At 38.0% G+C, this 13,417-nt stretch overlaps 1 protein-coding gene across 5 annotated transcripts in view; it reads left to right on the top strand.

The window, feature by feature from the left end:
- Nucleotides 1-13,417, top strand: part of SCUBE1 (signal peptide, CUB domain and EGF like domain containing 1) — a 219,497-nt gene that overhangs the window by 84,991 nt on the left and 121,089 nt on the right. The window lies entirely within an intron of this gene.

Genomic DNA, 13,417 nt, shown 5'->3' with positions numbered 1-13,417 from the left:
AGCCTTTCCAGTCTTAGCTGAAAGACCAGGATGTTACAAGCATGTCATACTGTGACAGGGACTTATTAGGAGAAAGACAAAAATACATATACATCTTACATAAGATTGCATAGAGATATATAGATATATTCAGTCTATAGTGTAGCTTTATGCACAATGGCTTTTTTCGCTTGATCAACGTTACGTGAATCATGTTCATTTCGGGTCCAACTTAAAAAGTCTCTTTTTTTAAAGATCTGCAATCAAAACATTTTATTATTGGAATATCTGTTTCAGTAAGACTTGCACAGGTCAGTAAAGCATAGCACAAGTTCCATGCACTTCACATGGCAATAGAATGTCTTAATTTTCACAGAATCAGAGAATAGTTGAGGTTGGAAGGCAGTTCTGGAGATCATCTAGTCAAAGCAGAATCAGATAGAATAGGTTGTTCAGGGCCGTGTCCAGTCAGGTTCTGAATACCTCCAGGGATGAGGACTCCACATCCTGTCTGGGCAACCAATGCCAGTGTTCAATCATCCTTACCATAAAAACAGCATTTCATATGTTTCAGTGGAATTTCCTGTGTTTCAGCTTGTGCCCATTGCCTCTTGTCCTGTCACTGAGCACTGCTGAGAAGAGTCTGGCTCCATCCTCTTACTTCCCGCTATCAGATGATTATATACATTGATAGGATCCCCCAGAGCATTCTGTTGTTGAGGCTAAATGATCCCAGCTGTCTTAGCTTCTCCTCATACGTCAAATGCTCCAACCCCTTAATCATATTCATAGCTCTTCACTGGACTCACTCTGGTATGTCCATGTTGAGCACTGGATACATAAACAAAGAATAAACAGCCTTCAAATTTGCAAGATTTTTGCTTCAAAATACTATCTATCTCCAGGCTGAAAGAATCACTGCCATGTCCTGAAAGCAAATTCACATAGTTTTGGAGGGGCCAGCATTTGGAAGGACTTGACTCATACCCTCAGAAATTGTACCAAATAATTAGCAGAAAAACCACGTAGACTTTCAGATCTAGAACTAGCTGCTTATGAAATTTCAATATGCTTTGTGCTTACTAACATTTGGTGAACAACTGTGTAATATTGCAGTATTTCAAGTTAAGCCTGCAAAGTAGAACTTTTTCCATGGCCTTTTTTTGCTGCACTTTAATTTTGTTGCTGAAAACCATTGGTTTTCATTTCTGATAGGTAGATCTTTTTAACTGGTAGAAAGAAAAACTTATTTTGAGACCAAAATACACTGTTATTCTTTGAAAAAAGTTTAGGTGGATGTTTTTTATCATCCTTACTAAACTTATTGGCAGGCGTTCTTTCCCTGGTTTTAGATGATGGGTACTGAAAGGAAGTTGATCTTGGTTGGATTTGGTGGCCCAGCTCTAATCCAGTAGTAGTAATGATTGGTAGAAGTACTTTATCAGACCTCAAATGCTGCAGTAACACAGAAGAGGAGGATTAGTTTCTCCAGTAGTTACAGCTCAGAGCATTCATCCATAACGAACAGGCTATTTCATTAATCCAATTTTTCTGTCCACAAGTACATGCCCTGTTAGAAGTCATATCTTCATGATCTATATAACCGTGATGGCTAGCAGTGGTGGCTCTGTTCCTGGATCTGTGTTGCTAGGCCCATTCACTCAGGCAGTGAGCAAGTACAGATCTGAAGCAAAGATCTTTTCATCTAAACAGGCAGAAGAGACGGAAGAGAGATACAGAGGCATGAGAGTCTAAGCGAATTTCCTTCAGGAATTGCAAGAGTTCAGGCCTCCTGAGTTGTATTCCTGTACTCAGTCCAGTAGAGCTGCCTTTGAGGGCATAACTTTATCTGAATACTTCTTCATCTGCAGCTTTTTTTGTTGGTACCTGTTCACAGTTTCTTTATACTTAAAATGGATTTCTAGCTAAAAGCACAGATCATGCAAGCAATAGCTTTTCCATGAGTGAGCAAATGCATTTCTGAAAATCAGAGCTTAGGTGTGAATTCTTACATTCAAAATATTTCTTTTCATAAATAATGTGTAATTCCAGTTTAAAACTTGCTGTTTCAGCATATGCTTTTTTCCAGCAAATTATCTGTGTGAAATTCATTGAAAGCATGCCTAAAAAGGCAATGCAACACTCATGGGCATTTATTTTAAATGCCCATTTACATTTATTTTGATTTTTAAAAAAGACACGCATTGGACATTTAAAAAAAAAAAAAGCATCTATTGCATTCTAACTCAGGTCTCCAATCATATGGAATTTTATTGCTCAGAACCAACATCTGTGCAGACCGTACTGGTGATGGTTCGTGGTAAGTACCGCACCATGTAATAGTAGGGTTTAGCCCTGAAAAAATACCATCAAATTATATAACTATTTCATCTTCTAAACCACAGAGCAGATACATGGTAAATACTTGGAGATCTAATTGAGAGTAATTATCAGGTGAGCTGCAAAGACATGTAATTTTTGTGAAGCCCTACCTATGATATTTACTGGTGTAGTTACCACATAAGTCAAATATACTTCAGGACTCTGTACTCATTCTCTCAGTGTAAAGTATTGCCATTAGTTTTTTACATGGGTTTTCTCCCGGAATCATCCTATTTCTTGAGTTTTCAGCTCGTGTTTGCCATTGCATCCCTATTGCAGCTGCCGGAAGGAAGGGTTCAGCCCACTTCTCACAGAGGAGGGTTCTGAGGGAAGGGTCAAAAATTTTCTTTGCCATCCATCTTCCCTGTCCTCCACTTCCTTCAACATGCAGGTAGTTTAAATCACTTTGTTTTCTCTAGTATCATATACTTCTGGACTGCAGTCCCTGTGGACAACACAGCCAGTTGGGCCAGCAAACCTGACACCCTCAGTACTGCTTTTCCAGCTTTCATTATCAAGTTTGCACATAGCAGCTCAGAAACAGAGCCTACTTTTCATAATAAAGTGCGGTGGCTAAAAGTTGAAGAAAGGTTCTACATACCTCTAAAATGAAAGACAACATCTTTAAGAGATAATTGATACCTATATTTCTTGGTACTTGTCTAGACTGACGTGAACATATAAAGGTGAGGCACAACCATGGTCACCAATGATACTGGTGGCAGGGAAGGCAGAGAATAGTAGGATGAAAGTACTTTAAAGTTTGGGAGGACACAGTGATAGATTCTCTAGACGTAGTTGTTGCACTTTCAGAGTGAAATGCATTTGTCATCTTTTCTGCTGTGTTTTGTGATTTGTAGGTCTAGGTGCTAAAGCTTTTGCTAATCTGCTTTTTGTTCCGCTGTGCCAGTATATTACACTTAGAAATTTTTAATTTTCATCAGAAGTAGTCTTGACATCTTTGTTCTCTTTACTGTGTTTCAAACCTTCTCAGAACCAGCAGGTTTCGTCAGTGTTATACTTTGCACAGGACAGGAATATCCTAGTTTAACTGAAGTTGATCACAGTAATCTAGATGCTGGACAGTTTGTTTTTGTTTTTGTTTTTTAAAAAAACTGTATTCCTTTAAAACAAGTCATGTTTTCTTTGGTTGTCATGTGCTAGACTGTTGTCTTAGACACATGCACACAGATCCACATGCACTGTTTTTCTAGTCTCAGTTATATGATTGTTCAGTAACATTTTCTCACAATTTGTTCACGATGTCCAAGTCTTTTTTTCTATTTACAGTATTAGAAGAGTATTAGAAGACATGGACCTGTTAGAGTGGGTCCAGAGGAGGGCCACAAAAATGAAGACAGGGATGGAGCACCTCTCCTATGAGGAAAGGCTGAGAGGGTTGGGATTGTTCAGCCTGGAGAAGAGAAGACTCCAAGGAGACCTTATTGCAGCTTTCCAGTACTAAAAGGGGGCTTATAAGAAAGATGGGCGCAGACTTTGTAATAGGGCCTGTAGTGGTAGGACAAGGGTTAATGATTTTAAATTTAAAGAAGGTAGATTCAGACTAGATATAAGGAAGACATTTTTTACGATGACGGTGGTGAAACACTGGCACAGGTTCCCCAGAGGGGTGGTAGATGCCCCATCCCTGGAAACATTCAAGGTCAGGTTGGAGTGGGCTCTGAGCAACCTGATCTAGTTGAAGATGTCCCTGCTCGTTGTAGGGGAGTTGGGCTAGATAACCTTAAAAGTCCCTTCCGACCCAAACCATTCTGTGATTCTATGAAGAGCTGATCGGGCCATTTGTGTGTTTTGCAGACTGTATTAGTCAGAACTAAAGAGGTCTGTGATGCTGAAGCAGTTTTTGTGTGAGACGTAAAACTGACATGATAGCTGGCTGTTATCCAGCATAGTGAATGTGTTTAATCATCCTTCAAAAAACATTCATCTGACATTATGTTGTAAAAATTGTAATTCACCAACAAACTCTTTAAGAGGTTGAGCTAATCAAGGGATAGTCACATTGTCTCTGTGCATTTAATGTCACACATCCAAGAGAGATTCTGACTTCTAGGGGAGTTTATTTCTCTCCCTTAACCATACAGGGAGAATACAGAGACTGGATTCCTATTTTAGACAGAAACTATTGGAGATGGATTGTAAAAATACTAATTTCCCACTTTAACATCTCTTAGTTTCTTCAGAGTTACTGTTGTAATTTAAGCAGTCTCAAATGTGGGTTTACTGTTTGTTCATGTAAGATGCAGTTGGTTTAGAGATTTCTGGGAAGCAGTATTTTTGCTGTGCAAAGTAGCATTTAAAATCGCTGACTTAACTGGCCTTACTATGAGAACAATGCTGCTAGAACAATGCTGTTTAATTTTCTTCAAACTTCTTTATTATCTTTAAAAAACTTTTGAAGATATTTAAAACAGGCATAATTATCAAGAAGCCATCTCAATAATGCTAGAAAATTCTGGCTAAATTAGGTATGTTTCCTATTTTGGGTTTTCTCTTTAGCACTCTTCCTATAACATTGATTCTTCATGTCACTGTGTGGCATAGGAATATACATTAATTTATCCTTACTCCTAAAAAATGAAGTTTAGCACTTGAGGCCTTTGACCTTGTCCGAGATGGTGAGAAATTACTTAACTTCTTCAGTTTTAAACTCTGAAAAGTTGTTATAGAACCAAAGAAGTTGTCAATATTAAACTAAATATAATACTTTCCATTGATAACAGATCTGCCCAAAACTAATTTCTCTTAAAAAGGTACCTATGCAGAGGTCATCATTAAAAAATAAGCTTTCACAATTTGTGCTAAGTAAGCCATGCCAGGTTATCACAATTCCTGTCGCATAATTTTCAGTGACAGCAATAATGGTAATTTATACAGCGTGACAATAAATTAACCCATTGTACCATTCACATAGAAACAATAGCTGCAGTAAGCATTCAGCAAGTAGATACCATGTTTAGTTTGCATCATATTAGAGGAAGGAACCTGTCAAATTTTCTGTCCAAACAGGCAGTTTCATTTAGAAGTCCTTTCATACACTTTCCTCAGGGACTTCTTCTAGGATGGCTTATGATCAATGACCACAGAATCATTTTCCAAACAGTTACATTTTTGTTCTGATATTAGCGGCTTGGGACCCCTAGTGTAACCAATTCAATAACAATTTTGTTTTCTGTTCAAATGGATAGCCCTTCCTAGCTACTCCTTTAATAAGGAAATAAGGGGCTGAGTAAAAAGATTGCCAGTGATTATTGCATTGTGCTATAGCTTTTGGATCTGAAAGCCCTTGCAACATCATAAATTCCATGTAAAGAGCTATGACTCTTGTAAATTATCAATCTTTGATTACTCAATGTTTCATTAAACCCCCCTATTTTGTAGGACCGTAGTGCAAATGTCATGTTAGAAAATCACATTAGTGCAAAGCCTCCTACAAAGTACTATTTATTTATAAGATTATGCAGTTTTACCTAACATTAGTCTGATTCCTTATTATATTTTAAGCCGTTGACATTGATAAAACTTGCATGCAAGAGAGAAGACCTGGAATACAAGAGTCAGGGTCAAAAGTAACATAGCAACCTTCTCAGTACTTATGAAATCTGGGAATTACCATCATGGAGAAGAAAAGTATAGTGGCTGCCAATAGGGTTTCACAACAGTAGATGGAAGGAAAATATCTGTCCTTTTCCTCATGCCATGAAGTTGAAGATGGAAACTCAGTGGCATCAGTGTAGAGCAGCAACGTTATAAATAATGTAAAATGGCTTCCTAGTGCTGGGAAGCTCACTGTTGTTAGGCTGGGGTAGTACAAATCCTAGTTAGCAGATGTGCCAGACCTATAAATTTGTGTGTCTGAGTTGTGAAGGCAAGGTCATAAAAGCAGCTTCACTTAAGAATTGCAGGCATAGGGAAAGCAGAAAGGCTTCCTGTACCGTCTCTGAGGGGCTTAGTGGGTGATGTCCCAGTTTCGCTTTCTGGCACCCACCACTTGGCCTATCTTCATCACTCCTTTTGGCAGAACAAGTTCTACACAAAAAGGGAGGGTAGAGCTTCCAATCCAGTAAACACGCACATCCTAAAGTAGTGTTGTGTTCTCTTCCTTGGCTGGCCAAGTGACGTAGCTGGAGTTTGTTCTGCATGTGTTGGGTTTAATTCAGATTATGGCACCCTGTAATTTTTAACGATGTGGATTATGATCAAACTAGATTTTAAAATTTGAAGTCAGGCCTAAGAGCATGTTCTTTGTCTCCTTTATTGTTTCAGTGAGTGTAGAAAAGCAGCACACCAGTGATACCCAAAACAAACATACAATATCTATTAAAATGACATACAACCAACACCCTGTGGCAACTTTCCAGGTCCACAAATTATTCTAAATTATGGTAATAACCCAGTTAATTATAGCTCTTTTTTTTTTTTTTTTGGGGGGGGGGGGAGTAAAGGAAGAAACAGATTGTTAAACACACAAAGAACTTAGCTTCATAAGCACTCAAGAATGCTAAGTTCATCCAGTATAGCACCTGGAGACTGAAACTCCTGTTTGTATCAGAGATTAAGAGTTTGCCTAGCACTTTGCTTCTGAACATACAGAGTTTCTACTGTTACGCTTTGCTGGATATTGATAATGATGGTCCTTATGCCAATGGCAGAGAGGAATGCTCATAATGTTTCTTCAGTCTGATGTCACCCCACAAGCAGCCTGGTTATACAGAGCTGTGGTAAGAAAGACTGTAGTAGATGAAATCAAGCCTTCCCACAGAACTCTATTAGAGATGCTGAAAAACTTACATATTTTCAAGCTAAGAACTTCAGTGGCATACAAGCAATTGTCGTGTAATGTCATTGAGGAGCATGGAATAAAACTGAGTGACACACCTTTTTCTGGTAAGTCTGAAGGCTGTATTCATTGGCTCCCTCTGTCTGCCATCCTTTCCATTATTTTCTGCATTATCCCACTTTTTCTGTGTTATTTTCTTCCTGTTTTTCTAGGTCCAAGGAATTTAACTTACTGGTCTGTTCAGCACACTGCCTTCTCTATTCCATATCCACACTACATCACTTCCAGGACTTCATCAAAAGTAGATTTGCTTTCTTCTCTTTATGGGACTTCCCTTTCCTTCTCCAGCATGGGACCATGACCCGAGACCTTGTCTCCTGATTGCTTATATGCTGTGTGCCAGCATTATTACTCATGTCCTCTGCGGGCCTCTGTCCAAATCCTCTGACTCAGTGGCAACAACTGACTGACCCTTCATTCCTGCTTAGCCTCCTTCATCCCCTCATTTTGACTCTTCCCCAGGACCTATCTGTCATCTGCTTTCTCCATCTGAGCAATGCCCACGCACTCACAGCTTTCATTTTCCTCCCAGCCAACTATCTGGCAAGTTCCTTAGCAAAGATGTGTCACAAAAAAACTATCGTTACCTACGTTGTGATAAAAACACAGCTGTAAGACATACTTACTCGCTCTTGTTGTGCAGGTTGTGGCCAGAAATATGTCACCAAAGCTTTTCAGTACTATCTTTGAGAATATTTCACAAATTCTTTTGTGACTTAAGTGTAGGGGAAATGCACTGGTTCAAGTCGAAATGGTGGTTATGTAAAGGTGGATGCATTCTTGCAGAGGCCATGAAAACAACTGAAATTTTAATTGTGATATGGTATGACGTAGTTTGTGGGTTTTTTTGATAGTATGCCTTTTGCCTCAGTGGAAGTCTTATTAATTCCAAATAGTCGCAAAGGCACGCTTCTTAGTTCATCTTCAGGTTCCCATTCTGCAGGCATCCATAAGATGGGAATATCATTCTCTTTTGAGAAGCACTATTAGTATTCAGAATTGTTAGCATAGGGGAGTTTAAATTTTTACATCATTCCTTCTGCTTCTCCATTGAAAAATGGTACAATTTTACATGATCAAGTGGAGGAAATTCCATCTGAGGATTCAGAGGATAGAAAAAGAGAACGATTTAGCTGATGCCTGATTATTGTAAGGGTTTTTTTTACTGATGAAAGGGAATAATATTGTAAGCAGCCACATATCTTTTTAAAATGTCTAACCTCAGAAGGTTTTTCCTCTTCAGAATAAAAATTAAAGTAGATTTTCTCAAAGATCTGTGCAAGAATGTGTTCACATTGAAGTGACCCTTATGGGGTCACTGCATGCATACTGAGGTAACCTACAAGCAATTGAAATTACTAAGTGTCCTTCTAGTCCAAGAGAGTTAGGAAGCTGTGTCTTAACAAAACACATGTACACTTTTAATACTTACTCCATAAATTAAACAGATAAACTTCCAATGGCCTTTAAAGTATCTCAGAGGAGTTCAAGAGACTCACCAATTCATCAAAACCCTTGGTTTGTTTTGTTGACAACCATGCAGGAGCATTGATCTGAGGGACCAGTAAACTGGGAATTGCCATTCAGCTTTCAGCCTCTTGAGTCCAGCTAGGAAATTACAAAAGTAGACATTTTCTTTCCAAGTCTCAGGCAAACCAGAAGAGAAGGGAATCATAACATTTCCTTCCAAGAATTTGTCTTTTACTCTTTCGGCTTTAGGGATAAGGGGTAATGTTTAGATACCGAGAAACAGATTTCACTAATTTTTGTTTTCTGGGGAATTTGGTGAATAGCCCCTCAGATAACCTCAGTTAGCCCATTAGCTGCCCTATTAACGCCTTTCAACAGAGCTTTCTAAACAATTCCTAAATGTGTTGAAATCTGAACAGAATGTGGAAGCTTTTTTCCACAAAACAGAATCCAGTCAGTGTTAGCATTTAAACTTAATTGAATAGTGGAGTACTTTGAAACATTGCAGAGGCTCTAAAACAGAAAGGAAAAGAATTGGTTCCTGCCATCTCCATATGTTGTTCATCTTTACTGGCTCACAATTACCTTGGGATTTCCACAGTAAGGCGTGGAGAGGTGAAGGAGCTATCCAAAATGAGCAAGTGTTATCTCTCACTTTAAGAGGTAGAGAGGCAGAAGCAGTGAGAAATCAAAGGACAACACAAGGCAAAAAGGTGTTCGGTAAAAGAACTTGAACATCTTGAACTCCCTTTCCTAACTAGCTCAGACTGTCCGTTGTAAATGCTGCCATATGGTTACCTTTTACTCATAGACCATTTTTATTCAGCTAAAGAATTTAGATTTGCATCATGTTAACAAATTCATTTTGCTGCTTTAAACCTGATTAAAGTTTTCTGCTATGTGTCTTTGCTGTCATTAACCCTAACAGCCCTTTGGTCTAACTCTCCAGGACTTACGTGTCTGAGCTTACCAACTCTTATTCTCATCTCCAGCTCACATGCTCCAACTACCTTTAAAATTTGTCACTCCTTTCTTCCTTTCCTCCATGCTTTTCTCTTTCTTTATGTTCCTAGAGACAAGGAGAAGGAAGCAGGAGATTTTCCCATCATCATCTTCAGCCTCTGACCTTAGTATAGGTATGTAGGGAAAGGCCCAAAAGATATAAACATGCCATTGCACAACATGTTGACCTTCACTTTGTGTAGAAAACACCAAGCAGTACATTGAGAGCTTCCATTTACACATCGCCCATCAGAGTCAGGACAAAAGTGTAATGTTTCAAAAGGGCTCCCTAATTATATGTTACATGATTTTACAAGTCCCTGTAGTCAGATCTTGCTTTGGTGAAGGTTCCATTATTTATGAACTGACTTTTTGTAGTAAGTGTATCTACCATTTTGCTTTGGCCTTTTTGGTTTTAACCTTAGCAATGTTTTACAACTGTTTGGTAACACATCTAGTGTTGAAATCCTGTTTTCCCCCGTTCATACAGAATCAGAATAGCTTCCTGTTATTATACTACTTAAAAAGCCAAACTTTCCCACCACAGACAACTTTAACCTGCTGGCTTGAAATTTATATTGATTCTGTCACTCATCTAGTTGCTTTTGATACAGGACCTTTAGGTGAATGTGCAGGGTTCTTTAAATTTAATTGCAGCAGATGTTTCTTTGGGTTTTGTCTCTCTCATTTCACTCTGGATTTTAGTTGTTTTTCCTTGGAAAGGTACATGAAAGGGAAATCCTTGTATAGTCAAATGTTTGTTTTACCATCTAAAGCTTGCAAAGGGTCCTTAGCCTGGGCTGATTTCTTCTTGAAGAGCTGTAATTATTCATGGAAAGAAAAAAAAAAGCCTTTGTCACTAATAGGCTTCTTGGTGCTTCTTGTAACAGTCTTTATTATTCCTTTCTACATAATTTTCTATTGATGAGGTGAAAAAAAGGCTTCCTATGCTGTTGAGAGAGAAAAGGTAATTGTTCTTTTTTCACATTTACCAATGCTTGTTGCGTTCCTTATGTGTTTAAAGGACAAGGATGCAGAAAATGATGTTATTGATGGCATCACCATGGCAACAGTTCTTTGGAATAACACATTCTGGCATTGTTATTCTGCACACACAAAAAAGGGGGACTTTCTTTTAAGCACAAACAGATTGTGCCCCTTTTAAATGCACCCATGAACTTTGCTTTTCTGAAGATTTACAGACTGGTTTGGGGCAGAAAGGATTCTGACATCATTTACCTCTCTGTGTACATCACATTATGGCGTTAAAAAAAAAAAAACCACTTTGAAAAAGCCAATGGTTTAAAGAGACACAGTATGGGAAGGATACATAAACATTTCTTTGATCAGAAAGACAAAAAAACTTGAAAGAATTTTGAAATTTATGAGCTCTAGCGCCAGATCCACTAAATAATCAGTCAAGAGACAGAGGAGAATGGAGGAGCCAAACACACCGAGCTTATTGAAGTAGTTATTTAGTTATGACAATACTGCAGATAACTTAACTTTTACCCCAGCCACTACACATATCTTAAAACATTCTGACAGGAAATCGAATTGCCCATTCACAAGGCAGTTTGCAGACATATATTTTGCCTTTCATATTCAGTATTCCATTGTCCTTAGGTACTGACAGTCTTGCTAGACTAACATTTCAGAAGCAATAGTATTTTCTAAGGCATAGTATCATTTATTCTTTCTTGACTCCACTGCAGTTCTCAGTTAGATTACTTTATTTCTCTGATACGCATCAGTGAAAATATATATGTGTGTGTTTTAAAAAAAAAAAAAAAAAGATGGGAATGTATTGAAACAATGTATTGAACAAGTTTGGAGTCCATTCTGTATCCTGTGAAGCTGTTTCTGGCACCCTAGCGTACACCTTCCAGTTTGACTTCCCCAAGGGACAAATTATTTTCTCCACACCGGTTGTGCATGCAAGTGGGCTGTACAAACCTTGAGGTTTGAACACAAGAAAGCTTTGACCCTAAAAAGAGCTTGTGTTGTGTGCAAACGCACTACTTAAGTATACCCACAATCTCATTTTTGAGAGAAACTGTAGTTGAATTAATGTTTCCAAAAATACTGTTAAAATGTTGGTTCCAGGTTGTATATGATTTTTCTGATAGTCGCCACAGCTGGTGGAAATCAGCTGTTTGGTTGTTGGACAATAACTTAGGCCATTGGATTTTTCTACTGTCAAAATGTTGATGGAAACGTGAAGCTCTGGCACTATAGCACAGCTACATATGGATGATGCTTCACATCCAGCTTTCTAGAGCTGAAGCGACGCCCAAAATACTGAACAGGAGGCTAAAACCTCTATTGCTTTATCCCTTATCTTTGAGAGACATGACCACCTTTGTGCTACACAGTCCTTTCTGCACAGGCCAAGTCTATGGATTCTTTAACACCATGGTCAGTATTTTATTTTGTAAGTAACAAAGTAACAGAATGAGCTTTGAATCTTGGTCATGTTTAGCCCCACAAAAATGATAGGCCTGATGTAAGATAATCAATAGGTCTGTGCTCCATATTTACCTGTAGAGCAGTGAACAGTCTTCATTATTGCACAATATATTTGGGGTTTAAATAGGTTATAGATGCCTTACTAAATATAGCATTCTGTATAATTATGAATATTCATAATATATAAAAATTAGTGCATATATGATGATACATATATCTATAATAGTATATAATAGTATATAATATATACAGTTAAATATAATATCATGTATCATTTTGCTAATTAGTTCTACAGTGTATTTTCTGTTTACGTAAAAAGAAAATAGGACAAGATCTATTGCATATGTGAAGTTTTTTCCAGCCATCAACACTTAGAAATGCCTTTACATGCCGTGTTCATGGCAGTAAAATAACCTTGCTAAAACAGCAAAATGAATACCAGATTTCTTCAGACAACATTTTGACCATGACCAGACAACAACCCCCAACAAGATTTGGGGCTTATTATGCCTTAGAAAGGTAGTGCCTATAAGTTGAGGCCACAGGAAACGGGTACTTCCCTGAAAAAGAATTCAAGAGTTGTGAGAATATTCCCAATGCAGAATAGGCATTGCTGAGGTCATTCTTCCACTTGGAGTTTGAAAGTAAACCCTCACACACATCCAGGGCCCTTCATCATCAGCTGGTTCCACAGTGAATGAAGTGTCTTAGTTAAAGCTTAATAGGAACCCAAAAGAAGAATCTGCTTCATCCTGCTGCTTTGCAAGGTTTACTTACTACACAGTTTTCTTAAATAACAGTTGGAAAGTAAACCTGCTAAATATCTCTTCTTGCTTCCAAAGGTACTCATCAAACACATATTCATGTTATGTTTAATTACATGATGTTGCAATATGTTACGAAATTTTCCTGGGAAGAGTTTAGGATGTGAAGGAGTTCCTACAAAGCAAAGTGTTGGTGGAATATGTACTGTTATTCTATCTATTTGAATATCCACTGTGTGTTTGAAAAAGTGCCTTATACTTTTAAAATATTTCACTAGAAACATTTCTTTCTGGAAACCAAGGCTGTCTCATGTCAGCTGTGCAGATTCAGAAGAAGGAAAAAAATGCAAGATTTTAAGGGTTTTTTAATAATCCCATCATCCCATCTCTTGCCTTATCTTTTCACAAATGATACTATAATGACTTAAACTTTGGTTAAAACTTTCAAAATGGTTCAAAACCTTCTCATGAAACACTAATAAAAAGCCGT

This window comes from Phalacrocorax carbo, chromosome 1 (assembly GCF_963921805.1).
Source record: "Phalacrocorax carbo chromosome 1, bPhaCar2.1, whole genome shotgun sequence".
Lineage (NCBI taxonomy): Eukaryota > Metazoa > Chordata > Aves > Suliformes > Phalacrocoracidae > Phalacrocorax > Phalacrocorax carbo.
The sequence above is the reverse complement of the archived record's forward strand: the minus strand, read 5'-3'. Positions and strand labels throughout refer to the sequence as shown.